The sequence below is a fragment of the Nicotiana tabacum genome, chromosome 15, assembly GCF_000715075.1.
Source record: "Nicotiana tabacum cultivar K326 chromosome 15, ASM71507v2, whole genome shotgun sequence".
NCBI classification, from domain to species: Eukaryota; Viridiplantae; Streptophyta; class Magnoliopsida; order Solanales; family Solanaceae; genus Nicotiana; species Nicotiana tabacum.
This window is the reverse complement of record NC_134094.1, coordinates 91,045,278-91,070,890: the sequence shown is the minus strand read 5'-3', so window position 1 is coordinate 91,070,890 and position 25,613 is coordinate 91,045,278. Positions and strand designations below refer to the sequence as shown.

General features: G+C 36.9%; 1 long non-coding RNA gene across 2 annotated transcripts; it reads right to left on the bottom strand.

Annotated features, from left to right (window-relative positions):
* Nucleotides 1-612: 612 nt before the first annotated feature.
* LOC107793896 (uncharacterized) lies at nt 613-23,657 on the bottom strand. Of its 2 annotated transcripts, XR_012699356.1 has the most exons (4): nt 23,496-23,657; nt 23,155-23,245; nt 22,696-22,742; nt 613-740 (listed from the first exon to the last, which is right to left on the bottom strand). It is a non-coding gene; the product is annotated as an uncharacterized LOC107793896 (long non-coding RNA). The 2 variants fall into 2 exon arrangements; XR_001649833.2 differs by lacking the exon at nt 613-740 and having other exon boundaries at nt 21,048-22,742.
* Nucleotides 23,658-25,613: the final 1,956 nt, after the last annotated feature.

The window sequence follows — 25,613 nt, the reverse complement described above, 5'->3', positions numbered from 1 at the left end:
TCAGGTAATAACGGGCTTTTAATTTTTCGTCTTTAGTCAGATTTGGGAAAACATGATATGAAAATTAATTCGTCAATTGGATGTCATAATTCGTAACATATCCTCCTTTTAAAATACTAAAACTTATCTATATCTATTTATATTATATTAATCTATATCTATCTATCCATATCTATCTATATCTATATCTATATCTATATTATTATAAAAGCACGGATGCTAGAAAGTTAAATATTGAACGTCGAAAATATCCCTATAATATTGACCGACAGTTATACCCTTCATAAACTAAAATTTCCTTTAAACAAACAAATTACATGTTGGATAAACTTGAAATATTAGAAAAAAATTTAAACTATTTGGACGTTGTATTCCACTAAAAAGTAGAATCATGTATGTCACGATCCAATTTCACCTATAGGTCATGATGGTGCCCAACACTATAGCTAGGCAAGCCAACTAATAAATTAAATATATATCGATAAAATTTAAATCCAAGAAAAATAATAAGATACCAAATTCTACCAATGTGTGTGCCAAGACCTGGTGTCACAAGTGTATGAGCATCTAGTAGATTATACAAAAATCAAAATACTGTCTGAAATGAAAATAGGCAGAATTAAAAATACAAGAAGAGGCATTGGTATCTGCAGGACGGCTCAGAAAGGCAGCTCACCACTACACCCCTGGATAACGAGGATGTGCTATGATAGGTCCTCCACTAGTATCTGTCTCAGATCCTGCACAAAAAGTGCAGCAAGTATAGTATGAGTACGTAAACAACGTGTACCCAGTAAGTATCAAGCCTAATCTCGAAGTGGTAGAGACGAGATGGCCGACTTTGACACTCACTAAGGGTCAACAATAATAAATAGAATAAATTATAATTATTCAAATCAGCATGATTCACAGAGTTAACACTAATTTTATTCATTTAGCAGAAATAATAAAAATCCTTCAAATGCAACAATTTCCGATCTATTAATTAAATCTTTCAATTTCAATAAAAATTCCAATTTATTAAATAGCTATAGAAGTTGCAATTCAATTTTAATAAATTTCTAATTTATCAAATAACTTTACAAGCAGCAATAAACTGTCCAAGTATCGTGAATTTTTTTTATTATCAAGCACGATTTCTGCCGAGGTCGTACGGCCAGATCTAGAGTTTCGTGTACACTGCCGAGGGACGTGTGACACGATCCATAGATGCATCTATCATATCGAGGCGTTCGGCCCGCTCCACAAGAAAGGAGGACATTTTCTTATGTACTTCCGGAATGAGAGTATATTTGTTATAAGATGAATTCACAAAGAAGAACAATTTCTCTTAATAATTAATTAATTTAAATAGAAAAATTAAGTATATAAGATTTTCATCCTTTAATATTTTTATCTAACAATTCACAATATATATATATATATATATCTTTATCTAATAATTCACAATATATTCATATATATCAATTAATATTAATTAAACAAAGAATACAATTTACACAAGTAATTCATGCTTTGAGTCCTAAACTACCCGGACTTTAGCATTAATAGTAGCTACGCACAGACTCTCGTCACCTCGTGCGTACGTAGCCCCCACAATTAGCAACAATTATTTAATTTTAATCACCTATGAGGTAATTTCCCCCTCACAAGATTAGTCAAGAGACTTACCTCGTCTTGCTCCAATTTAATCTACTAGAAGGCCTTTTTCACTATTATCCAACTCTGTCTCGCTCGAATCTAGCCAAAATAATTCGATACAATCACTAAAAATTATAGGAATCAATTCTATAAGAAAATACTACATTTTTAATAAAAATTTTGAAATTAATTCAAAATTCGTCTGTGGGGCACACGTCTCGGAATCCGACGAAAGTTACGAAATCCGACAACCCATTCAATTACGAGTCCAACCATACCAGTTTCACTCAAATCCGACTCCGAATCGATACCGAAATCTCAAAAATTTGTTTCTATGAGATTTCTAAAAATTTTCCAAATTTCAATCTCAAAACACTAATTAAATGATGAGAACAATGATATATTTGTGTTTATAGACCAAATCCAAGTTAGAATCACTTACCCCAATGTCTTTTCCTTGAAAATCTATCAAAAATCGCCTCTACTCAAGCTCCAATTTGTTAAAAATGGCGAATGGAACGAATACTCTCTTTTATAATTCTGCCCAGGCAGCCCTCGATCATGGCCTCGATCCTCGGCCTCGATCATGGCCTCGATCCTCGGCCTCGATTGTGGCCTCGATTCTCGGTCTCGATCCTCGGCCTCGATTGTGGCCTCGATCCTCGGCCTCGATCCTGGCCTCGATGCTCGCCTTGATCGTGGCTTCGATCATGGCCTCGATCGTGGCTTCGATCATGGCCTCCAGCAGAAATGAATAATTGCAGCAGCTGTTTTAAGTTCAACTTTTGATCCGTTAACCATCCGAAACTCACCCGAGGCTCTCGGGACCTCAACCAAATATACCAACTTATTTGAAACCTCAAATCACATAAAACGATGCTAAAACCACGAATTATGCTCACATTCAAGTTTAATGAAACTTAAAATTTTCAACTTCTACATTTTATGTCGAAACCTATCAAATCAACTCCGATTGACCTCAAATTTTGCATATAATGACATAACAGAGTTATAAAAATTTTCGAAATTGGATTCCGACTCCGGTATCAAAAAGTCAACTCCCCGGTCAAACTTCCAAACTTAAATTCTTGTTTTTAGCCATTTCAAGTCTAATTTAACTACGGACTTCCAAATAAAATTTCGAACACGCCCCTAAGTCCAAAATCACCATACAAAACTGTTGGAATTATCAAAATTCTATTTCGGGGTCGTTTGCACATAATTCGACTTCCGGTCACTATTTGAACTTAAATTTTTAATTTTTCATTAAAATTTCATATCTCGGGCTAGGGACCTTGAAATTTGATTTCGGGCATACGCCCAAGTCCCAAATCACGATACGGACCTACCGGAACTGTCAAAATACTGATCCGAGTCCGTTTGCTCAAAATGTTGACCAAAGTCAACTCAATTGAGTTTTAAAGCTCTAATTCACATTTTAATCCATTTTTCACATAAAAACTTTCCAGAAAATTTTACGGATTGCTCACGCAAGTTGAGAAATGATAAATAGTACTTTTCGAGGTCTTAGAAAATAGAATTAATTTAAAGATGATATTTTGGGTCATCACACTTTATTTAAGTATACTTGGTTTATGTAACAAATTTAAGTTGGTCAATGACTCTTCCTTCTCATTATAATAAGATAATCTGATCTCACACAAAAAATATTACTTTCAATTATAAGAAATAAACCGGTTCAAAGCAAAATAAAATTAAGACAAGAAGAGCTTTCCCTAGCCCACTGGCATCTTCCCAAAGCAAGAAAAATTTGATTCCATATCGAACTAGAGTTCCAAAATCCAAACAAATAATGCTTTTGGACTTTGGTTCTTATTGCTAATTCTTTGTTCTATGATGCCCAAATATCAAGTAATTGATTGGAACTTGTAGTCGGACTTTTTTTTTTAATACCGTTTGGAATACTACTCTAATACATAATTTAAGGTAGATTGCTATTTATTTGCATAATTTTAATGTTTCAATAATCAGTTTTTTTTTTGTATAATTACTGTTATGTTAAGTGATCGTGTGGCTATGTTATTTATATGATAATCTTATGCGTTTAAATTTCTAACTTTTATGAATATTTAATTGGTTAAAATTCAATGAAATACTTTGGTGAAATCAATATGATTGTTGTTTTGGTTTCACCTAATCTTCTACATCTTTTACTGTAGAAAGAAAAATGATGCTGATCAAATATAATATTTATTGGAGGTTTTTTGTATTTTCCTAAAAAAATATCATGTCCCATTCTTTTTATTAGTGACTTTTACTTTGCTATGCGAAGAGAATTACAAGAAAAATGAAATACTATATTTTCAGGAACTGATTATTAAACTTTGCATATATTTAGATACAATTAGTTTTAGAATACTATGCAATTGAAAATTTATTACTACTTTTTGAACGTGCTTGGTAATAGTAGATTGAAAATATTCGTGCATCGCACGAACATAGAGACTAGTATTATATTAAAAGTACGAAAGCCCTTAACGAAATGTCGTTCGCCTTTTTTGCCCTTAAAAAAAATATTTTTATTGGACAAAACTGTAATTGTAATTGTGATTAAATTATTTTCCTAATATTTAGGACTTAAAAATAAACTAGAATATTGGTTATTAAATCTTTCCTTATTGAACTAGGTTGGGAGTTCAAATATTTAGGAATCTATAATTTATCTTTTTTTTCCCGAATAATTTAAGCCAAGTAACTATTTAAGCAAGATTAACGCCTCTACTTACATATACACAAATCTTGTGTTTAGATTTATGTACAGTTTTCCTCATCTAAGTTCAATAAGAGATACAAAAGTTAGCTTGATATAACATTTGTTTTCAAAATTTTCACGACTATTTATTTTAACAAAAGTTAATATCTTATGGAAAACTATGCCAATTAGAAAAATAGTCTAATTAAAAAAATTGCTATACACATGATTTATATAATCAACATTTGCTAATTTAGAATTAACACTTCATTAGTTGATTGAACTCTTTTTAATGAATTTTTTTTATTTTTTTAAACTCTCTAATATTGAAAATTTGACGTTTATCATAAACCATGAAGGTAATAATGATGACATATAAACATCTCATTTTTTATTCAACCATATCATTTGTCAACAATTTTAAGGTACTTAGTTTACATAAATACAAGGCCTTAATTTACACAATACATGGAGCTTGATTTTTGATATTATATTTGGTTTATATTACTTTAAAAAATAAATTAAGCTAGAAGCATATTAAACTTGTGACTACAATAATATTTTAAACTGTTGCTAAACCAATATAGTTGAATCTTTAAAATAATGATAAGTTATAAATTTTCCCCCGATAATTTTGAAAAGTTATCCTCATCATTGTAAATTCTTGAAATTTTAAAGCTAATTGGTAGTTCTATCAAAGACTGAAATGAATTTAGGATAGTCATTAATTTTATTTGACCTTTGGGCAAACGTAGGAAAGAAGAAGTTTTAAACTCCGCGAAAATACTACAACAACAACAACCCAATGTAATCCCACAAGTGAGATCTGGGGAGGGTAGGATGTACGCAGCCTTACCCCTATCCTGGAAGGGCAGAGAGACTGTTTCCGATAGACCCTCGGTTAAAGAAGATGGAAGAAGCTCTGATAGTAAGTAATAGCAAGACAATATAATTAGAAAACTAAATCGAAGATAGCAATAGAGAATTATGAAAGAGGTACCGATAGCAAGTAATAGCAAGACAATATAGACTCTGCGAAATAAATCTATTAATTTTTTTTACACAAGAATAGGTTCATTTAGCTTACCTATAATTTTGATAAACTAGGGATGGCATATAAGATTTTTATGTTCTTAAGTTACCAAAAAGAAATATGCATCACCATATAGAAAAAAGATCTATAAATACCAAAAATTAAAGAAAAACTAAGAATCACAATTGAAAAAAGAAGGATTAAAAAAGTAGAGCATTAAAAAAGTAGAGCATGTTTCTAATTTTTATCAATCTATTTTGTAATACTTGAAAAAATCAAATAGTTTGTGAAAAATATCTTAACTTCATTTTTCTAAATAGAATATTTAGTTCAGAATCATGACATATTAATATCTTATCTATTTTTATTCTAAAAAAATGGAAACTTTATCTTCATAAATTAGAATTAAGTTGAAAGTTATCTATTGATTTCTTTTACGGTAATTTCAAAAAGATTTTATATGTCATGTATTACTAATACAACTAATTTAATTTAATTCATCGTCATGTTCAGAAGATATTGAGTTTAGCTGCTACATATGTTAATAAAATAGTTTTTTATCATTTAAATAATTATTTGCATTTATTTTAACCAAAATTGTTATTTTTAAAACATTTGTTCGTTATTTATATATTTTTATTAATTGACGCAATGCCCACGTGCAATGCACGTACACTAAAACTAGTACTATATTAAAAGCACGAAGGCCCTTAGTGAAATGTCGTTCGCCCTTTTTACCCTTTAATAATTAATTTCACATTGAATAAAATTATAATTATAATTTAATTATTTTTCTAATATATAGAACTTTAAATTAATTAATTTTTATTTATTAAGAATTTCCTTATTTGAACTATGTAAAAATTCCTAATATTTAGGAATCTGATATTGAGTTAGATTTTACTTAGATAATTTTTCTGTATTTAGTTGTAACGACCCAATCGGTCGTTTTGACTGTTAGAATCACATTTTCCTAAATAAGACTCCTTGTATGTGCTTTACTAATTTATGACTTGTGATGATGGTTTGTTCGGGATTTGGAAGTGTTTAGGTTGAAATCGGAGCACTTGGTTCCTTAGTTGGCTTTAAAAGGGCGAGTTTGACTTCTGTCAACATTTTTAGAAAACGATCTCAGAATCGAGATTTGATTGTTCCAATAGGTTCGTATGATGATTTTGGACTTGGGCGTATGTTCGGATCGGGTTTTGGTTGACCCGGGAACGTTTCAGCGCCTATTGTAGAAGTTGGCATTTTGGAAGAATTTCATAAATTTGGGTTGAAGTGTATTTTAATGTTATCAATGTTTGTTTGGGATTCTGAGCCTAGGAATAGCTCTGTGTGATGATTCTGGTCTTAGGAGCGCGCCCGGATGTTAATTTGGAGGTCCGTAGGTCATTTCGGAGTTATTTGGCGAAAGTTAGAAATTTGAAGGTTTTTAAGAAGTTTGACCGGGAATGGACTTTTTGATATCGGGTTTGGATTCCTATTCCGAAAGTTGGAGTAGGTATGTATGGTGATTTAAGACTTGCACACAAAATTTGGTGTCAATCCGAGTAGTTTAAGTATGTTTCGGCGCGTTCGGAGTAAGTTTGAAGAATTTAAAAATTCTAAGTTGAATCAATTTGGTTTGAGGTATGATTTGTGGTTTTGATGTTATTTGAGGCCTCGAGCAAGTTTGTGTTAGGTTATGGGACTAGTTGGTGTGATTAGACGAGGTCCCGGGGGCCTCGGGTGTGTTTCGGGTTGGTTTCAAATCGAATTTGGATGAAAAGTTGTTGCTGGTTTGCTGGTTCTCGTTTTGTACTTCGCGAACGCGAAGGGAGTCCCGCGTTCGCGAAGAAGGAAAATGGTGGCTGCTATATTGTGCTTCGCGAACGCGAAGAAGGGCTCGCGAATACGGAGGAGTGCTTGAGGAACCTACTCGAATGCGGTGGGCCAGTCGCGAACGCGTAGAAGGAAATGGAGGAGATGGGCCTGAAGTCGTTGGCCTTCGCGAACGCAAAGTGTGGAACGCGAACGCGAAGAAGCAAGGTCAGTTGTCCATCGCGAACGCGAAGAACAATTTTGGGGTAGGGCATTTGGCCTTCGCGAACGCGAGGAATTGGTCGCGAACGCGAAGAAGGGGCGACAGTGCTGGGCAGTGAGTTGTTTTAAACGAGATTTTGGCCATTTTCACTTCATTTCCGCCATGGGAGCCGATCTTGGAGCGATTTTGGAGCTCCATCTTCATCAGCTATATCAAGATAAGTGGTTCCCACCTATTGGAAGTTTAATACTTAGATTATATATGGATTTAGACATGAAAATTTGTAGAAATTTGGAATTTTGAAGAAAAAATCTAGAAATTGGTATTTTTGGATTTTAACCACGAAAATGACTATGGAATTGGATGGAAATGGTATATTTGAGTTCTTGAGGTTATGGGTAACGATTTCCTCTAAAAATTTCTGGAATCCGGGCACGTGGCCCCAGGGTAAATTTTAGGAATTTTACCATTTTGGATAGGGTAATATATTTAATAATCTAATTTCGAATTATTGAGCATGTATTAATTATTTTATATAACTTTTGGATAGTTTCGAATTTTTCGGCACCGAATTGAGATTTTTCGCGTCATTGTGATCGGAAAGTGGGCTTTGAGTCAAGGTAAGTCTCTTGTCTAACCTTGTAAGAGGAAATTTACCCCATAAGTGATTTAAATTAATAATTGTTGCTAATTGTGGGGCTACTGTGATGACCCAAAAGGTCATCTTATATTTTAGAACTCGAATCTTCACTCTTAAGCCTTAAAAATCTTATTTTTACTCTCCTCGATTTGCGTGCGCAGTTCGGGCGTATTTTCGAAAAACTTTTATGTTGATAATTGATGAAAATAAGAATTTTTACCTTAAAAGTTGATTTAGTTGACTTCAGTCAATATTCTTAGTAAACGGGCCCGAATCCGTATTTTGACGGTCCCGGTGGGTCCGTATCGAATTATGGGATCTGTGAAATTTGGTGAGAAACGAAGTTGAATTGACGTGATTCGGATGTCCAGTTAAGAAGATAGGAGTTTTAAAGTGTTCTTGAGAATTTCATTTAATTTGGTGTTAAATTCATAATTCTAGGTATTATTTTGGCGATTTGATCGCGTGAGCAAGTTCGTATGATGGTTTTAGACTTGTGTGCATGTTTGGTTTGGAGCCCTGAGGCTCGGGTAAGTTTTGGATAGGCCACGAGATATTTTGGACTTAGAAATTCTGGTATTTTGCTGTAGCAGGTGTTCTGGCATGTCCTTTTTCGCGTTCGCGAAGGTACTCTCGCGATCGCGAAGAGTAAACTGGTCAGCTGGAATTTTCTTCTTCGCGAACGTGAAGGCTTGGTCGCGAACGCGAAGCGACGGGGGAGTTGTCCTTCGCGAACGCGTAGAGTTAGGCACACCTGGGGGAGAGTCAGTGATCCTTCATTGCGAACGCGAGCATGGTCTCGTGAACGCGAGCAAGGTCTCGCGAACGCGAAGGCTTGGCAGCCGATACTCTTTGCGAATGCGACAGTGGCCTCGCGAACGAGATACACACTGTCGGCCGGCACTTAAAACAGAATCAAACATGGGATTTAGCCATTTTTCCACATTTTCAAGAACCAAACGGACTAGAGGCGATTTTCAAAAGTTATTTCCTTCCCCAAAGTGTTGGCAAGTGATTCTAAATCGTTTTCTTTCAATTACCCATTTCATTTCATGAATTATCAACCTAAAATCTAGAGTTTTCATGGTAGAATTAGGGGTAGTGGGTAGAAACTAGGGATTTTGAAAATTTAGGAATTTAGATTTCAATTTGAGGTCTGATTCCAAAACCAATTATATATCCGGGCTCGGGGTTGAACGGGTAAATAAATTTTGGTCCGAACCTCAGGTTTTGACCAAGCGGGCCCGAGGTCGATTTTTGACTTTATAGAGAAAAATTTAGGAAATCTAAATTTATGCAATATAATTGATCCCTTTAGTAATATTTGATATTATTGAGTCATTTTTGAATAGATATGAGTGGTTTGGAGGTGAATTCTAAAGGAAAAACTGTGATTGAGTATTAAGTGGCCTTCGGAGCGAGTTAAGTGTTGTGTCTAACTTTGACTTGAGGGAATTAGGAACCTCAGACTATTTATTATGTGAAATTCATGTGAGCGGTGTATATGTGACGTGACGAGTACTTATGCGCCGCCAATTTACCTGTTTTTCATGTTTCATCCATTTTTCTTATATTGTCTCTTTCCTATGCCTAATTGCTACCTGTTTAGACTAGTGTTGTTAAATTGATTGTTCTTATCATGTTCATGGACCTTCTAGTGATAATTGAGTATTTATTTCAAAGATTGAGATTTATATTGTGTAACTAAATGTTGAGGTAAGGCTTGTACTTGTTATTTTATCTCCCTGTTGTTAATTGTTCATTACATTATGGTAAGGGAGAGTGTTAATACACGAAGGGTGATGCCGTGCCATATTGTGAGTGTTAATGCACGAAGGGTGATGCCGTGCTATATTGTGAGTGTTAATGCACGAAGGGTGATGCCGTGCCATACTGTGAGTGTAAAAGCACGAAGGGTGATGCCGTTCCATATTATGAGTGTTAATGCACGAAGGGTGATGTCGTGCCATGATATGAGAGTTAATGCACGGAGGGTGATGCCATGCCGTTTCTATTGATTTTATGGTGAGATTGAGAGTAAAAGCACGAAGGGTGATGCCGTGCATTTTTCCTTTACTGTATTCGTTGTTTCTGTTGATTCATAGTACATTGGTTGTTCCAGTTATCATTCTGTTGTAGTTCTTTATCCCGTATTTCCCTCAACATGTTTCCCCCTCCCGATATTTCCTGTCTAGCTCTTCATTACTGTTATTTGTATATACACTGTTAAATTATACATGTTGATTTGTAGGTGCCTTGCCTTAACCTCGTCACTACTTCGTCGAGGTTAGGCTCGACACTTACCAATACATGGGGTCGATTGTACTGATACTGCACTCTGAACTTTCTGTGCAGATTATGGTACCGGCTTGGGTTGATCGAGATTTTGCTATTGGACCGCTATCCGGAGACTCAAGGTAGATCTGTCGGCGTTCACAGACCTTGAAGTCCCCGTCTATCTTTTTTATTCTACTGTTTTTTTCATTCAGACAGTTGTATTTCTTTCAGACTATTACTTGGAGTGAGTTCTAGATTGCTCGTGAATTGTGACTCTAGATCCGGGCAGTAGTAATTAATGAGGTCTTTATATTATTCCGCACTCATTATATTTCACCTTAGCTAATTTGCTGTTATTTACTGAATGGGATAAGAATTGGTTTAATGATTCTCTAACGTTGGCTTGCCTAGCAATTGAAATGTAGGCGCTATCACGGTCCCGACGGTGGAAATTTTGGGTCGTGACAAGTTGGTATCAAAGCACTAGGTTGCCTAGGTCTCACGATTCACGAGCAAGCTTAGTAGAGTCTGGAGGATCGGTACGGAGACGTCCGTGCTTATCTTCTATAGGCTATGAAGTTTAGGAACTTATTTCACTTCTATTCTCCTCTATCATGCGATGTTGTTTTCTCAATACTGATTGAACTCTTCTACTCTTATTCTCTCGCAGATGGCGAGAACACGTACCTCTTCCTCAGCTGAGCAGCAGCCAGAGCCTCCGGTGGCAGCTCCTACGAGGGGCAGAGGTCGAGGTTGAGGCCGCACCAGAGGTCGAGGCAGGGGCAGGGCACAGCCCAGAGCCCTAGCAGTAGCCCCAGCAGTGGAGCCTCAGATAGATCTTGAGGAGGAGATTCCAGCCCAGACTATTCTTGCTGGACCAGCTCAGGTTTCGGAGGGGTTCATTGTCACCCCAGTACTTCAGGATGCTTTGGTCCGTTTGGTGGGCCTTATAGAGAGTTTGGCCCAGACTGGCGCATTTCCCATGGCACCAACAGTCTCTCAGGCTGGAGGAGGAGCCCAGACTCCCACTACTCCCGCTCCGGAGCAGATAGCTCCCCAGTATCAGGCTCCAACAGCTCAGCCAGTCGGAGTAGTTCAGCTGGTTGTTGTGGCACAGGCCGAAGATGAGCCAGCTATGTCTTTTGAGGCTTTGTGGAGATTGGACAAGTTTACCAAGCTCTTCCCAGTTCACTTCAGTGGTGCTACTTCAGAGGATCCCCAGGAGTATCTTGACAGCTGTCACGAGGTTCTACGGAACATGGATATAGTGGAGACCAATGGGGTCGATTTCGTTGTATTTCAGATGACTGGTTCCGCCAAGAAATGGTGGAGAGATTATTTGTTGACCATACATGTTGGGTCGCCTGCCCTTACTTGGGACCAATGCTCTCAGCTTTTCCTAGAGAAGTTTCTGCCTGTCACATTGAGAGAGGAGCACCGCAGTCAGTTTGATCGTCTCCAGCAGGGCAGTATGACTGTTACTCAGTATGAGACTCGTTTTGTAGATTTGGCCCGTCATGCTATTCTTCTACATCCCACCGAGAGAGAGAGGGTGAGGAGGTTCATTGACGGACTTTCTCAGCCTATCAGATTGCAGATGGCTAAGGAGACTGGGAGAGAGATTTCTTTTCAGGCGGCTACTAATCTCGCCAGATGAGTCGAGATTGTTTTTGCTCAGGGAGGTCAGGGGTCTGACAAGACACCTTGTTATTTCGCCGAGTTCAGCGGTGCCTCACCCAGAGGCAGGGGTACTTTTGGTAGAGGCCATCCTCCCAGGTTGTTTCATTCAGCACTTCAGGCATCCCACTTTGCCTCAGGTGGTCGTGGTCCTCATATGCCTTATTCCGACCAGCTAGCCTACAATGCATCACCAGCTCCTATTAGTGCACCTCCACTCCAGAGTTATCAGGGTGGTTACTCAGGTCGACAGGGTCAGTAGTCACAGCAGCCGAGGTTATGTTATACTTGTGGTGATCCGAGGCACATTGCTAGATTCTACCCTCAGGCAACGGACAACTCACAGTATCAGAGTTCTCGTGCCATGGTTCCGGCACCAGTTGCTGCACCACCTGCTCAGCCAGCCAGAGGCAGGGGTCAAGCAGCTAGAGGTAGAGGTAAGACTTTTAGAGGTAGAGGTCAGGCAGTTAGAGGTGGAAACCAGCCAGTTAGAGATCGTCCCAGGGACATAGTTCAGAGTGATGGGGCCTAGCCCCGGTGTTATGCTTTCCCAGCCAGGCCTGAGGCTGAGTCATCTGACGCTGTTATCACAGGTACTGTTTTAGTTTTCAGTAGAGATACTTCAGTTCTATTTGATCCGGGGTCTACTTACTCCTATGTGTCATCCTATTTTTCTTTATATTTGGTTGTGCCCCGTAATTCTTTGAGTGCTCCTGTGTATGTGTCCACACAAGTGGGGGATGCTAGTGTTGTATATCGTGTTTATCATTCGTGTGTGGTCACCATTGGGAGTCTTGAGACTCGTGTAGATCTTCTACTTCTCGATATGGTTGATTTTGATGTCATACTGGGTATGGATTGGCTGTCACCTTATCATGCTATATTAGATTGTCACGCCAAGACGGTGACCTTAGCCTTGCAGGGGTTGCCTCGATTAGGGTGGAAAGGGACTCTTGGCCATTCTACCAGCAAGGTTATCTCTTATGTGAAGGCTCGGTATATGGTTGAGAAGGGGTATCTAGCTTATTTAGATTATGTCTGTGATTCTAGTGCGGAGGTTCCTTCCATGGATTCAGTGCCAGTTGTTTGTGAATTTCCAGAGGTGTTTCCTGCAGACCTGCCGGGGATGCCGCCCGACAGGGATATTGATTTCTGCATTTATTTGGCTCCGGGCACTCAGCCCATTTCCATTCCGCCATACCGTATGGCCCTGCCAGAGTTGAAAGAATTGAAAGAACAGTTACAAGATTTGCTTGATAAGGGCTTCATTAGACCTAGTGTCTCGCCCTAGGGTGTACCTTTGCTGTTTGTGAAGAAGAAAGATGGATCGATGAGGATGTGTATAGATTATCGGGAGTTGAACAAAGTCACCATCAAGAACAAGTATTCATTGCCGAGGATTGATGATTTATTTGATCATCTTCAGGGTGCCAAGGTGTTTTCGAAGATTGATTTGAGATCTGGCTACCATCAGTTGAGGATTAGGGTATCCGATGTCCCTAAGACAACTTTTCAGACTCGGTATGGGCATTATAAGTTTCTAGTGCTGTCATTTGGGCTGACAAATGCCCCAGCAACATTCATGGATTTGATGAACCGGGTGTTCAAGACCTACTTAGATTCCTTTGTGATTGTGTTTATTGATGATATCTTGATCTACTTCCGCAGTCGGGAGGAGCATGAACAGCATCTTCGGATCGTTCTTCAGACTCTCAAAGACAACCAATTATATGCTAAGTTCTCAAAATGCGTGTTTTGGTTGAGTTCAGTTGCTTTCTTGGGTCACGTTGTATCAGCAGAGGGTATTCAGGTGGATCCTAAGAAGATTGAGGAAGTCCAGAACTGGCCTAGACCCATATCAGCTACAGAGATCCGTAGTTTCTTGGGATTGGCGGGTTATTACCGTCGATTTATGGAGGGATTTTCATCCATAACATCCCCGTTGACCAGGTTGACCCAGAAGGGTGCCCCGTTTAGGTGGTCAGACGAGTGTGAGGCGAGCTTCCAGAAGCTCAAGACAGCTTTGACTACGGTACCGGTATTGGTGTTACCCATAGGTTTAGGATCTTATACAATATATTATGACATATCTCGTATTGACGTAGGGTGGCAAGGTTATTGCATATGCTTCGCGGCAGCTGAAGGTTCACGAGAAGAATTACCCTGTTCATGATCTAGAACTAGCAACCATTATTCACGCGCTGAAGATTTGGAGGCACTATCTTTACGGCGTGCCATGTGAGGTATTCACGGATCATCGGAGCTTGCAGTATTTGTTCAAGCAAAATGAGCTTAATTTGAGGCAGAGGAGGTGGTTAGAGCTATTGAAATATTATGATATCACCATCTTGTATCATCCCGGGAAGGCCAATGTAGTGGCCGACGCTTTGAGTAGAAAGTCAGCTAGTATGGGTAGCCTTGCATATATTCCAATTGGTGAGAGACCGCTTGCATTGGATGTTCAGGCCTTGGCCAATCAGCTCGTGAGGTTGGACGTTTCTGAGCCCAGTCGTGTTCTAGCTTGTACAATTGCTTGGTCTTCTTTGTTTGAGCGTATCAGAGATCGGCAACATGATGACCCTCATTTGCTTGTCCTTAGAGACATAGTGTGGCATGGTGGTGCCAAGCAGGTTACTGTTGGAGATGATGGATTTTTGAGGATGCAGGGTCATATTTGTGTGCCTAATGTGGGTGGACTTCGTGAGTTGATTCTTGAGGAGGCCCACAGTTCCCGGTATTCTATTTATCTGGGCACCGCCAAGATGTATCAGGACTTGCGGCAGCATTATTGGTGGAGGCGAATGAAGAAAGACATAGTTGCATATGTAGCTTGGTGTCTAAATTGCCAGCAGGTAAAGTGTGAGCATCAGAGACCTGGTAGTTTACTTCAGAGGTTAGAGATTCCTGAGTGAAAGTGGGAGTGTATCATTATGAATTTTGTTGTTGGAATTCCACAGACTCGGAGGAAGTTCGATGCAGTTTGGGTCATTGTGGACAGGCTGACCAAGTCAGCGCATTTCATTTCTGTGGCAGTTACCTATTCCTCAGAGCGGTTGGTAGAGATTTACATCCATGAGATCGTCCATCTTCACGGTGTGCACATGTCTATCATTCCTGATCGAGGTACGCAGTTCACCTCGCACTTCTGGAGGGCAGTACAGCATGAGTTGGGTACGCGGGTTGAGTTGAGCACAACATTCCATCCTCAGATGGACGGGCAGTCCGAGCGTACTATTCAGATCTTGGAGTATATGCTCCGCGCATGAGTCATAGATTTCGGGGGATTGTGGGATCAGTTCTTGCCCCTTGCAGAGTTCGCCTACAACAACAGCTACCAGTCGAGCATTTAGATGGCTCCCTATGAGGCATTATATGGTAGGCGGTGCCGATCGCCAGTTGGGTGGTTCGAGCCGGGAGAGGCTCAGTTGTTGGGCACAGACTTAGTATAGGATGCCTTGGATAAGGTCAAGATTATTCAGGATTGACTTCGCACAGCTCAGTCCAGGCAGAAGAGTTATGCTGACCGTAGAGTTCGTGATGTTGTATTCATGGTCGGGGAGAGAGTGTTGCTTCGGGTATCACCTATGAAGGGTGTAATGAGGTTCAGAAAGAAGGGCAAGTTGAGCCCTAGGTATATCAGACTTTTTGAGATTCTGGAGAGAGTGGGAGATGTGATTTACAGGCTTGCGTTACCACCTAGTTTAGCATATGTTCATTCGGTATTCCATGTGTCCATGCTTCGAAAGTATCACGGCGATCCGTCCCATGTGTTTGATTTCAGCTCTCTCCAGTTGGACAAGGATTTGACTTACGAGGAGGAGCCGGTGGCTATTCTAGCCCGGCAAGTTCGCCAGTTGAGATCAAAGAGTTACCCTTCAGTTCGAGTGCAGTGGATAAGTCAGCCTATTGAGGCAGCTACTTAGGAGTTCGAGTCCGATATGCGAAGTAGATATCCCCACCTTTTCACCAGCCCAGGTACTTTTTTATGTTAGTTCGAGGATGAATGATTATTTTAGAGGTAGAGAATGTGATGACCCAAAAGGTCATCTTATGTTTTAGAACTTGAACCTGCGCTCTTAAGCCTTAAAAATCTCATTTTACCATCCTTGATTTACGTGCACAGTCCTGGCGTATTTTCGAAAAAATTTTATGTTGAAAATTGATGAAAATAAGAATTTCTGCCTTAAAAGTTGATTTAGTTGACTTCGGTCACCATTTTTGGTAAACGGGACCGGATCCGTATTTTGACGGTCCCGGTGGATCCGTATCGAATTATGGGATCTGGGCGTATGCCCGGAATCGAATTTTGATGAAAATTAAAAATCTGAAAATTAATTATTTTTAAGAATTGATTGATGTTGGGCATTATTAGTACCGGGTCCGTATTTTAGTTCTGGATCCTGGTACAAGTTCATTATAATATTTAAGACTTGTCTGTGAAATTTGGTGAGAAATGGAGTTGAATTGACGTAATTCGGACGTCCAGTTGAGAAGATAGGAATTTTAAAGTGTTCTTGAGAATTTTATTTGATTTGGTGCTAAATTCGTAATTATATGTGTTATTTTGACGATTTGATCGCGCGAGCAAGTTCGTATGATGGTTTTAGACTTGTGTGCATGTTTGGTTTGGAGCCCCGAGGGCTCGGGTGAGTTTCGGATAGGCCACATGATGCTTTGGACTTAGAAAATCTGGTATTTTGCTGCAGTAGGTGTTCTGGCATGTCCTTCTTCGCGTTCGCGAAGGTACTCTCGCGAACGTGAAGAGTAAACTGGTCAGCTGGAAATTTCTTCTTCGCGAACGCGAAGTGATGGGGGCGTTACCCTTCGCGAACGCGACCAGCTCCTCGCAAACGCGTAGAGTTAGGCATACATGGGGGAGAGTCAGTGATCCTTCATCGCGAATGCGAGCATGGTCTCGCGAACGCAAAGGCCAGAGGGGGTAACCATCGCGAACGCGAGCAAGGTATCGCGAACGCGAAGGCTTGGCAGCCGATACTCTTCGCGAACGCGACAGTGGCCTCGCGAACGCGATGCACACGGTCGCCCAGCACTTAAAACAGAATCAAACACGGGATTTAGCCATTTCTCCACATTTTCAAGAACCAAACGGACTAGAGGCGATTTTCAAAAGTCATTTTCTTTCCCAAAGTATTGGTAAGTGATTCTAAATCGTTTTCTTTCAATTACCCATTTCATTTCATGAGTTATCAACCTAAAATCTAGAGTTTCCATGGTAGAATTAGGGGTGTTGAGTAGAAACTAGAGATTTTGAAAATTTGGGGATTTAGACTTCAATTTGAGGTCGGATTCCAAAACCAATTATATATCCGGGCTCGGGGATGAATGGGTAAATGGATTTTGGTCCGAACCTCGGGTTTTGACCAAGCGGGCCCGGGGTCGATTTTTGACTTTTTAGAGAAAAATTTAGGAAATCTAAATTTATGCAATATAATTGATCCCTTTAGCAATATTTGATATTACTGAGTCATTTTTGAATAGATATGAGTGGTTTGGAGGTGAATTCTAAAGAAAAAGCTGTGATTGAGTATTAAGTGGCCTTCGGAGCGAGGTAAGTATTGTGTCTAACTTTGACTTGAGGGAATTAGGAACCTCAGACTATTTATTATGTGAAATTCATGTGAGCGGCGTATATGTGAGGTGATGAGTACTTATGCGCCACCAATTTACCTGTTTTTCATGTTTCTTCCATTTTTCTTATATTGTCTCTTTCCTATGCCTAATTGCTACGTGTTTAGACTAGTATTGTTAAATTGATTGTTCTTATCATGTTCATGGACCTTCTGGTGATAATTGAGTATTTATTTCAAAGATTGAGATTTATATTGTGTAACTAAATGTTGAGGTAAGGCTTGTACTTGTTATTTTATCTTCCTGTTGTTAATTGTTCATTGCATTATGGTAAGGGAGAGTGTTAATGCACGAAGGGTGATGCTGTGCCATATTGTGAGTGTTAATACACGAAGAGTGATGTCGTGCTATATTATGAGTGTTAATGCACGAAGGGTGATGCCGTGCCATACTGTGAGTGTAAAAGTACGAAGGGTGATGCCGTTCCATATTGTGAGTGTTAATGCACGAAGGGTGATGTCGTGCCATGATATGAGAGTTAATGCACGGAGGGTGATGCCGTGCCGTTTCTATTGATTTTATGGTGAGATTGAGAGTAAAAGCACGAAGGGTGATGCCGTGCATTTTTCCTTTACTGTATTCGTTGTTTCTGTTGATTCATAGTACAATAATTATTCCAGTTATCATTTTGCTGTAGTTCTTTATCTCGTATTTCCCCCAGCATGTTTCCCCCTCCCGATATTTTCTGTCTAGCTCTTCATTACTGTTATTTATATATACATTGTTAAATTATACATGTTGATTTGTAGGTGCCTTGCCTTATCCTCGTCACTACTTCGTCGAGGTTAGGCTCGACACTTACCAGTACATGGGGTCGGTTGTACTGATACTGCACTCTGCACTTTCTGTGCAGATTTTTGTACCGTCTCGGGTTGATCGAGATTTTGCTATTGGACCGTTATCCGGAGACTCAAGGTAGATATGTCGGCGTTCACAGACCTTGAAGTCCCCGTTTATCTTTTCTGTTCTACTGTTTCTTTCATTCAGACAGTTGTATTTTTTCAGATTATTACTTGTAGTGAATTCTAGAATGCTCGTGAATTGTGACTCCAGATCCGGGTAGTAGTAATTAATGCAGTCTTTATATTATTCCGCACTCATTATATTTCACCTTAGCTAATTTGCTGTTATTTACTAAATGGGATAAGAATTGGTTTAATGATTCTCTACCGTTGGCTTGCCTAGCAAGTGAAATGTTAGGCGCCATCACGGTCCCGACGGTGGGAATTTCGGGTTGTGACAACTACGTACGCACGAGGTGACGAGAGTCCGTGCGTAGCTACTAATATTGCTAAAGTCCGGATGGTTTAGGACTCAAATCATGAATTACTTATGATAATTGTATCCTTATTTAATTAAAGCAATAGAATTAGGTTGCAAATTGTTAGAGGAAATGGTAAAAGATTGAAATCTTACATACTTGAAATTTTGTTCAGAATATTTAACTGTTGTAGAAATTTGTACATTCTCCTGCGTTAAATCTCAAAAATGTATATATATATTTTTATTCCGGAGGTTCATAATAAAATGTCTTCCTTTCTTGTGGAGCGGGCTGAACGCCTCGGTAGTATCTTGTGGAGCGGGTCGAATACCTCGGTAGTATAAATGCATCTATGGATCGCGCCGCACGTCCCTCGGCAGTGAACACGACACTCTGGATCGGGCCGAACGACCTCGGCAGACATCGTGCCTAATTATAATAATTAGGCGATACCTTAATATTTTATTGCAGCTTGTGAAGCAAATTGATAAATGAAAAATTATTAGAATTTAATGAATTAATTATTTCTGCTGGTTAATGAACATTATTATCATTTCTATAAATCATGTTGATTTAAATATTTACATTTTCAATATTATTGACCCTTAGTGAGTGTCAAAGTCGACCTCTCGTCACTACTTCTTCGAGATTAGGCTTGATACTTACTGGGTACACATTATTTACGTACTCATGCTACACTTGCTGCATATTTTTGTGCAGGTACAGATATGTCTAGCGGTCTTGTGGGCGCAGAGGTGTGGTTAAAATGTGGGAACTTAGGTGAGCTGCATTCTATATTACGATCTGCAGCCAACAGAGTTTCCTTCAGAGTTATTTATATTTTTCTGTCTAATTTATATTCCGGACAGATGCTGTATTTTATTTTACTCTCTAGTTAATGCTCATGCACTTGTGACATCGGGTTTTGGGAGTGGTTATGGGTTGTTTACTAATCTTAGTTGCGAAAATATTTATCACTTACTCTATGAGTTATATATTTACTATTTAATTGAAGAAAATTTCGATTCAAAAATACTAAATTGAGTAATTAAATTAATTAGTCAAGGTTGGCTGGCATGATAGTGGTGTTAGGTGCCATCACGACCTTCAATGGATTTTGGATCGTGACATTAGTATAACTATTTTGCTTACATATAACCCTTCCATGTTTCCAAGTTTTTACACATTAGGAATTGTAATGAATTTTTTCTTGCAAAGTTTTTGTCTCGGTCTAATTTTATAGAATTAAACACCTAAGAATCATTAAGCATGTTCTCAAATTTCAGTTCTTAGTCCATTTCTTTTTTGGACCATGTGAGTAGCGTAAAGTCTAATTTTTCATATGTAGACAAAGTATTTAAGGTGACTTATACATTATTTATACTTAATACAAGTACTTTAATTTATAATGACGGATAACACATACATCATTTTATATATTAAATACCATTCTCATTAATTATTTTATTTAAAAATTAAAAATTAAGTAAAAGTTTTGCTATAATAGGAACTCTTAATATTAAGAATTCAAAATTGAATAATATTTTAATTTATATTAATTATATTTTTACTTGAATTGCGTAAAATAACTATAACTCCCTTAGTTTAATTCATGTCCAAAGAAGAAAACTCAAAAATTTAATTTCAAATTCCTATTTATCAAGATCTAATAACAACTGAATAATCTATATGAACGAACAAAGTTACACCGATTTTGACAATTTTATTTTGAATTAAGGAATAATCACAATATCAACGTATATTTTCTTCTACTTTGAATGATAAATTCAATTAATATTACTATATTGTCAATTTAAACGAGAGAAATGAGTTTGAATATAATAATAAATAAGTAAACAAAAAATGACAAAATCCACAAAGAATAAGTAAAAACTATTTGTTACTAAAATTGATAATATTAGTCGATGCTCCTTCAATATTCAATGATATTTTAGGTTCTCAAACTTTGTGCCTTTTGCTTTGTATTTTAGATGTTACTGACATTAGTGATAAAATAATTTCAAATTTCATAATAATATTAGTTAATAACCAAAAACACAAAAGTGATATTGCATTTTTTAAGGAAAAAAAAAAGAACACTATTTTTGGAACCTTGATTTGAAGAGATACTTGAGGAAAACATATGTGTTGTATTAAGATAAAGCAAGGAAAAATATACAATTGACAAATAATAATTGTATATGACAATATAACAATTAACGATTGAAAAATATCATTTTTGAAAGTTGGTTATTCAATTATTCTTCACTTTCACGTGCCCAAAGGAGAGAGTCCTTTTAGAATCCATTAATAATAAGTAACTTCGTTACAATCTTAACCTCTTACTTCTATAAAAATATATATGCGGTTATGTGCTTGGATAGAGAAAAAAAGCTCACTCCAAAATAAAAAAGAATAGATTAATTAAAAATATAGCGATTGAATAATACCTTTTGCGATAATAATTTAATATTTTGTTAGATTTAATTTTATAACTCAAATACAAATTTTAATATAATATTTATGTAACTTTATAATTTTATATTCATTGAGATAAGGTACATGTGCACGCGCGTATCCTAATATATCTATCTATACTGTATTAAAAGCACGAATGCCCTTGGCGAAATGTCATTCCCCTTTTTTATCCTTTGTAAGTGCATTTTAAGCTGGATAAAACTGTAAATATTAATAAAGTATTTGTGGAAGAAAAAATGAAATTGCGTAAAAAAAAAAGGAGAAAGAACAAGAGAATAAGCGAAATACGACTTCTTCAATTAATATCCATAACAAAAAGTGATTTTCGTAGGGTAAAAAAAGAAAAAAAGAACTAAAAGGAGGATAAGCAAGAAACATGCAATATCCTTTTAAATTTCCGTGGGTTCAAAAGGAAAAAAATTATAAGAATAAGTAGGAAACTTATTATAAATGAATATCCCTATTAATTTCAATGACACCAGGGTTTAGTCTCTCTCGGCTAAAGATTTCATTATTGTTTTAAGAGTGTTTTTTTGTGTCTTTTACCTTGTTGTCTTTCATTGTTGATTGTTGTTTTAACTTGAAAAGAGTCTTGCTTTGATTTCTCTTTTATGTTCTTTTTAGTTTGCCATATGACAAGTTTAATATTTTCATTAGGGTTTTTGAAGCCTTAACCGTTGATTGTGATTCAAACTCTTTTATTGCTTATTAGTGCTTTTACTTTTATTTACCATCTTCTTTTATGTTCTTAACTTGGTATTGTCTAACCTTTGTGTTTTCTTCCTCCAAGTTTTAGGTTGCCGATTCTAAATCTTAGAAACTTTTGGATCTTTTAAAAACTAACACAACAAAGTATATCGAGGTAACTTATTATTTATTTTGTTCCTCACCAAACGAGATATGAATTACGCCTTAGCATGTGAGTCCCTTAATTTTTTTTTTTTTTTTTTTGTTTTATAAAATATTATTGTAACATTTGAAAGTTTTCATGGTTTAGTTTGTTGTTACTTTTGTTTTTGATGCTTTTATAGGATTTTGGAAGAATTATTTTCCACTAAAGTCTTTTTCTTTTCACCATCCAATTTAATTTTTTAGGATAAAAGATAATGTTGGTTAATACTTTGAGTTAAAAGAGGATTTATGTTTGAGAAAATATCTAAACACTAACGTAGTCATATTATTTTATATTTATATACTGACATCAATATTACACAATAATACACTAAAGCTAGTAATAGAAAAACTGCGAGGCTATTTACAAAATTACAAAGAAAAAATAACAAAAACTTTAGATGTTTACCTCCTCAGGCCAGTTCATGTTGCCAAAAGACCTAGTAGGTTTAGCAACTGCGAAAGAAAAATAAGAATCTAATTTATAATAAGTTGTTTGTTTTCCATAATAAATTGATACTACAAAATCATTTCTGTACCATAAATAAAATAAGGCTGCAAAATTGCAACTTATTTTCCATATTAAAAGTATTTGTTAGCATAAATACTGTAAAAGAGAAAAGAATTAATGAATCCCTAATTGCTAGGTCTTTATAGAAGCCCTAAACACTAAACTCTTAATCAATTTCAGTGGAACCTGCCGACTAATCCAGATTCGTTTTGGAAGAACTTGACCCGATTAATTTAGATTTACACCATAGAAAGCTTACCATGGGAGATTTTAGGGTTCCTAACAAAAAGGGAATATCATTCTCAAACTCAAACTCAAACCTGGAAAACTTCTAATCAACGGCGAAAAAAACTTTACCATTCTTGAGGCTTTCCTGTTGAATTCCTGGACATTCTCCTCCCCTCCAAAAGCCCCAAGCCCGAAAAGGGTTTGCTGAATATTTAGAGAACTGCAAATTTCTATTAGAGCTTAGAAAAATCCATAGGCAGACAAATATGCAAATAGAAATCAAGAAAAACTATGAAATAACTTAGGTCAATCAAGAAAAACTATGAAATAACTTAGGTCTAATGAGAGAAAGAGAGAAAACAGTGGGTGACAGATAGAGAGTGAGCACGCATAGCTTCAAGCATGAATATATATCTCATGTAAGAAAACACCATGGGTGCTCACTCTCTTCTGTCACCTCCTTTAATTACCCCAACTTATTTAGGACTAAGACGTTCTCGTTGTTGTTATCTGAACCTTGAAGTCTAAGTCTCGTACTGCAAAAAGTGAAATTTGGAACACATAAAATAAGAACCCTAGACTTCAAAGAGTTGCTACTATTTTGCTGTTCCATAACAAGGGAACAAGGCTATTGATATATGATTTGATTTGTGAGGAAATAGTGTGTAGTCTTATGGCCTTTATATAGGATGAGAACCAGACAGTTCCATTACGTAAGGAATAAATGTGTCTCTCTCTTTCTAGTAATATTTTATATATTTGGGATAATAACAAGCGCAAATAGATAGAGATTTATATGTGCGCACTAAACAGAAGAGTCCAACTCAAAAGACTACTTTATAAGTAAGGCACATTATATTCAATCTATAAACTCAATTACCAATAGTCTTTACTATGAATGAAATACTCAATTGGTGCACAAACGATGGACATCGCTTGATCGAGGATCAATAACCTCATTTTCTTTCGATTTGACTCTACTTGGTCACGGCTGGCATTCCTTAGTTATGGGTCCAGGCCATCAGTCCAAGTCGCGTTCTCAAGCGTTGATCAACCTACTCTAATACTAACATATAATAGTTACTTTTATAGAAAATAATCGGTATATATATATATATATTTAGCTAGCAAATTTAATTAGTTTTGGCTGACCCCTACTTGCCCAAAACAAAAACCCTTGGCTGGACTTACCAGAGACCTCTATAAATTCAAATTACTCTTACCGATGCTTCTTGTAATTTTACATAATTTTTATTTATCTAGTAGCCACCCCTCATCCTTTGTCATCTTTATTGGCCTAATATGGACAGAAAAGTTTCTCAGTTGATGACAAGAGGATTACATGCACAAGTGAAGCAGTGGATTCTGAGTTTTCTTGCCATTTGGATAATTTCCATAGCTGTGAAAGCTGATACATAACCATATTTTAGATGGATTTCTCTTCTTTTAACAAAAGCTTCATGTGCTTTAATCGAGATTTTGCATAACAGTTTCATATATTCTAGAAAAATTACTTGTTAATTACAACTATTTGTGGTCCAAACACACACCTGAAAATTAAAAGGCCAAAACAGTGCATTTCAAAATGAAGGCAACTGGAAATGTGAGCAACATGATTGATGCAATTTACCCATAGAACACTGAAAAGTACTACAATTAGTAGGATTAGGGTTTAAGCAAAGGTCAGATGCAAGTGTGTTATCTCTATATAAGAAGATCTAGAAAAAAACTTAAGTTCTTAGACTTCTAAATTTAGGTTTAATTTATCATTGATTAGATTATAAACTAACATGAGAATATGTATTAATTAACTACTATATGATTTAGTAATAAAAGTATGTGAAAATATATCACGTTTTCATTTAAATTGATTAAACGTCGTGTACGACTAAATTTATACGGTAATGTAAACGGAAATTACAGGATTATAGGATTATAGTGGCAGTTCTTCTTCCACCCTCCCTCCCCAAAAAAAAAAAAAAAAAAAAAAAAAAAAAGAAAAACCCCACCATACCGCATTCCCCTGCGAGAAAAAAATTACTAGCATAACTTAACATAACTAATGATGTGTAAAAAAATTATATTGTAGTTGTATTTTAATGGATTATAACAGATTATTTAATTTAACAGTAAAAGAAAATGGCACTCTATCGGATTAAAGTCAAAAGACAAAGGGTAAAATGTCAAGTTAGAAATAGTTTATGAAAGATTGACCAATTAAAGATGAACGCACGTTCATATACGTGAAGCCACGAGAAGATCTTCCACATACGGCGCAAAAGCAGCTTAAAGTATATATGCTTTATATTAATTTAACCTCAATAATGCAAAAAAAAAAAAGGAAAAGGAACCTTTGACGAATGCTGAAAAATAATGTGTCCAATTAATGCGCAATCTGCCAGAATTCACTGGCCTTTATTTTTCTTAATATAAATAAATTCCATTTTGTGGGGGCTTAGATTTGATGCTTAGTGTAAACTAGTAATCAAATTTCTATGGGAAAAGATTACTCTCCTTTTTGAATGTCTTGATGAATCATTTGTGTTCCAATGGTAAAATTTACTTACAAGGTTTATTACATCAAACCA